The sequence below is a fragment of the Papaver somniferum genome, chromosome 10 (genome assembly GCF_003573695.1).
Source record: "Papaver somniferum cultivar HN1 chromosome 10, ASM357369v1, whole genome shotgun sequence".
NCBI classification, from domain to species: domain Eukaryota; kingdom Viridiplantae; phylum Streptophyta; class Magnoliopsida; order Ranunculales; family Papaveraceae; genus Papaver; species Papaver somniferum.
In genome coordinates, this window is record NC_039367.1 from 154356601 (window position 1) to 154361529 (window position 4929).

The window sequence follows — 4929 nt, forward strand, 5'->3', positions numbered from 1 at the left end:
ATACGAGAGATTGCAGGTTAGAAGAACAGAAAAGACCGAAACCTAATTTTAGAAATTCTGGGTGTGAGAGATATTTTACCCTAGAAAATGGGCGCGCGCCTGAGAATTTCTGAGCGTGGGTTTCATAGTGGGAAGAATCTTTAAAATGGGTCTCCCTGTAGTTTTCACTACCTAAAAACAATCCGTCCTGGTATCTATTTGAACTTCCTCAAGATTTTTAGTTCCACATTAAAATAAATTGTTGTTTGTTTTGGTTATATGACTAAAATACTTACTTTCATTTCCATTATCCATTTCTAACATTTATTACTTAAGATTGTTTTAAACTAAAGTTTATTCGGTCTCCAAATTCTAAACATAACTTTAAATCAATTCTTACATAACTTCGAGAGTACCAAAACCTGAACCGGTTCGACTTGCGTGGCCTGGGATGCTTACCAGGGTGGGATCTGGGGCCCAAAATAAGAACAAAAAAAAAATAACCTAAATTTTGGGACAACCAATTTGAGCCCCTGCAGCGCACGGGCGTGCAACTAGTATGTTATAGATATAACCGCAATTACGTTGTAAAATCAAGGCTTTTTTATATAAGACTAGACCTTATGATGTCGGTTCATTTTTAATATATCGTATAATTTGTGTCAATAATACTTATCAACTCCTTATGATTTAATATGGGTTTGTCATAAAAATAGTTGAGATTTTCCTCTCTTCATTTTTTGTTTTTTTCCCTTTAATAATTTACCGTCGGAGATTTGCTCAAACGAAAGAAATATAATCTTAACTTCCAGACACTTTTTTATTTAGGTTCATTGCTTATAATGAGATAATGCTCTACATCAACATGGAAGTTTAAATATTTTTTGGAAATATGTCGTCAGCAGCGCTTATAACATAGAAATCAACTAATCAATATCGTCCATAAAAGTCTCCCCATGCTCCTATTTCGCTCTAGCTGACTCATCTATCATGGTCATGTTGTCGATCCTCCAAATAGGCAGAGAATACTATTTCTTTGCATCGAACGGATGCTACAAACTCTCGAATGTGACATGATTTTCCTGTAATTTTTCAACACCCATTAGATGACAATGTTTAAAATGTGTACCCCTTACATTTTCGAATGGATTGTATATATGCGAACCTCTGCCATTAAATCTTCAACAAAGTATTGTGCCCAGCAGTTCGTCTTAACGAAGGCTTTGGTAACTTCAAATGTCTTGGAAATTTTTTCACTTCCATATGTTTCTACCTTCACTTGAAATACAATCTGGCGACACATTACCTCATAAAAAACCTTGAACACATATTGTACTCCCCGATCCTATTTCTAATTAATAGGTTGTCAATAGATCCTTTACCAAAAGTTTACATCTTTTACGTTGAATATTTATAAAAAAAATGGTATTGTGGATCGTTCCTTTCTAAGATTTTATTTTTCAAAATTGACCTCTTCAAGTCCCACGACTTTCTAAGTTTATACATCCTGTTTGTTTCTAACATTTTAGTTAGCCATATTATGTTTGTTACTAACTTTAAACTTGATGTCATCTTCTACTGTGAACTTTATGTGATTTCAGAATCAATATAGTTATACCTCTTTCATTCGTATCAAGTAATCCGTTGTATATCCCAACAATTCTTCTACAGAAATTCCTTTGTTTTGTCGTTTCCGGACCATCAGTAGCCATTATTGCCAAACACAATCTGTCTAAATTTTGTTGATGTTATGTATTTGCCATGTTCATCTTTCTTAAATACATAGATTGTGGAAAAACTAAAAAAAAAAGAACATAAGTATTACATCGGGTCTAAGTTACTATATCCAAAATACTCCGTATACTGCTTTTGGTGTCTTGTTTCCTCAAATTCCTCGTTGTGTTCTAGACAGTACATGCAACACCAATCATTTTCGAAGTGAGCTATTTGCGCAAGTGTGGTCAATTTATCCCTTACCTGTAATAATAACAACAATACGTCAATTTTTTTCAAGGCGTCCAGTTGTAAATGGTATGAATTAATAGATTTGAATTTTACCTCAATCTCATATATCACCTTCTTCTCACATAACACAAAAATTTAGGGAGGACAAATCTTGACCACTCTTTACATAGGAAGAGTTAGCCAAACTATGTTTTTTAATTGCCTTACGTGGAAATTATTATTAATCCATATTTTAGTCGGCTCGTATCAAAGCCTATCTGCTTAGTCCTATAAGAAGTTAATCTTAAATTTTTGACCTTATTTCTTGATCAAATTATTGAAGTATTCTCAGTCATGTTCTGCTTTATGTGATCTACCCATCTGTATCTACTATACCTTCTAACCCAGTGAATGAAACCTATACATATTGATCCGTAATTTGATATTGTTGATTTGTAATCAAGAGATCGCATGATTTGAGAACGTAAAATATAAAAAATATTCGATAAACATCGGAGACGAAATTTAGATTTATGATTTAAAGTTTTTTATGATGATTTTGATGAACAAACATAATTTTCAAACAAATATTTTAGAATGCAAATACATTTTCCCGGTTAATAAGGTTTTATATCGGGAATTGAGTGAAAGTTGTTGTCTTTATAGGTAGTTGTCGCGAAACAACTCGACATTGATGGTCTTTCAGAAAAAGGAATGTAATAGTACTTGAGAGAGCGATAATGTTCTCTTACGCGGGTACACCAATTTCCTATATATAATACGGATACCGTTTCGGTGATCCAACAGTCATAATCATATTTTCTTATACGTTCCGGTATCATCCTCGAAATATTTGGTTTTTGTCCTTATCAATCGTGCTAAAAACAACCAATTACATGTTTCACAATACAATGTTGCATGTTTTATGAAGATTTTTTTACTTGGTCAATGAAACTCACTAAAAAGCAAAAACTTTTATTATCCACTACTATTACCAACACCCACCGCCATAAAAACCATCCACCGCCACTATTTCTTCCATCAATAGTAATGTTACCGCCTCCATCATTCATAAACACCGCTCCATTTGTACTAACCATACTTTCACTGCCATCATTAGAATTAATATAGTTTTAGTAAAATTATTTCTTAATAAAATTATGTATTTATGTTAGATTATTAAAGGGACATTTATAATAGAAATTTAATTAATCATTATGAACAATCAATGAGACACAAATTAATAAAACATTTAAAAATGGTTAAGTTGAACGAACCCCAGCGGTAAATTTATCTTTGCCAAGGACAAATCCTGACCACTCTTTACATAGACAAATAGATAATAAATAATTTCATATTTTCTGATCTTGATTTGTGTCGTTCTCTTAGTTATTACATAAAATGGCAATTGATTGCGCCAATTTTTTTTAAAATGGACATGTGTTTTATCGAGTTTATTTTAACATTAGAATGATCAACCACGTTTTATACTTTATAATATAACGTTATATATTTTATGGTGTTACAAAATTAGCATAATATGTTTTTGTTCACCAATAACCGTCACCACCATAAAACCATATGAATCCTTTTTTTTTATCCACCACCACATAAATTTAAGGGGGTTAGAGCCAAGGGTTGACTAACCTGGCTCTAACCCCTTAAATTTTTAATAACTACATAAATTTTTTAGTTTATTTTATAAATCGTACTTTGTCAATATATATTTATGGTTTAGTCCACCAAAGTTTCCATGTTTCTTTTAAAAAAAAAAAAGGCCTCCTCAACATCGATTTTTGACTCCACCACTGCCACCATCACCGCCGCCCACCCCATGTAGGTTGTTGGACGCAATTTTAATTCTCAATCACAAATGCCATGTATGATGTTTAGATTGAACAAAATGTCGTCAATTGATTAGTTTCATTGTTTTTTTTCCGTGTATATATTCTCTTTTGTGTTGCAATCAATTTTATTTTAACATTAAAAAATCTTGATTTATACGATATAGTACCAAAGATAAAAGGGTTACCATTTGGGTGATCCAACTACGATCATGAAAATGTTGTCTTGTATGATATCATCCCTGATATGGTACCTTCATTTATTAAAAGTGTTAAAAAAAACCAACCACATCTTCCACACTGCGATGTTATCGATGTTGTAACGACAACATAAAATTAATATTTTCCATCACTACTCACCAGCACTCATCGTCACTACTTCTTCCATCACAAACCAGGGGTGGAGGTAGGATTTTGAGGAAAGAGGGAGAAAAAATTCTTGGCAAGTTGGATACATGTGAAAATTGGACTTTCTATCCCATTTTATGATAAAAGAACAAAAATAAATACAATTGTGCTTGGCTCCGACCTTAACCACCACTAATATTTCGGCCTCCACCCCTTCCACTACTCGTTGTCGCCAAAAATTTGAATTGATATTATTTATCAAAATTACTTATTAATAGAAAAAAAATTAATTAAAAAATGATTAATCATTTATTATGAGAAATTAGTGAAACACTAATTAATAAAACACTTTATAATGAATAGATTATTTATTATGTGCAATTAGTGAAACACTAATTAATAAAACAATTATGATATTTAAGTTGAACAAACCACCACCATTGTATACCTTTTCTATTAATTCCAACCAAGGTGGAACACTGGTTAGAGGCCACTCTTATGACACAATAGGTCATGAGTTCGAACCTCCCTGTTATATTTTTTGAAAATCTATATCTTAACTTGAGTATTCATTTTTCATTCATAATATTGGAATTGACACCACACATGCGAGATGTAGGGGGTGGTCAGAAAAACCACAACCCTTGATTTATCTTTGTGACGACAAATCCTGACAACTAACAAATGCAAACTTATCCGAGCTTCGTTTTATACTAATGACAATATTGAAAGTGTTGTGATATGAAAGACAAAGAACAAGAGACACAAAATAGAGGGGAAGAACAGAGAGATTCCTTATTCATGTGTGTATGTT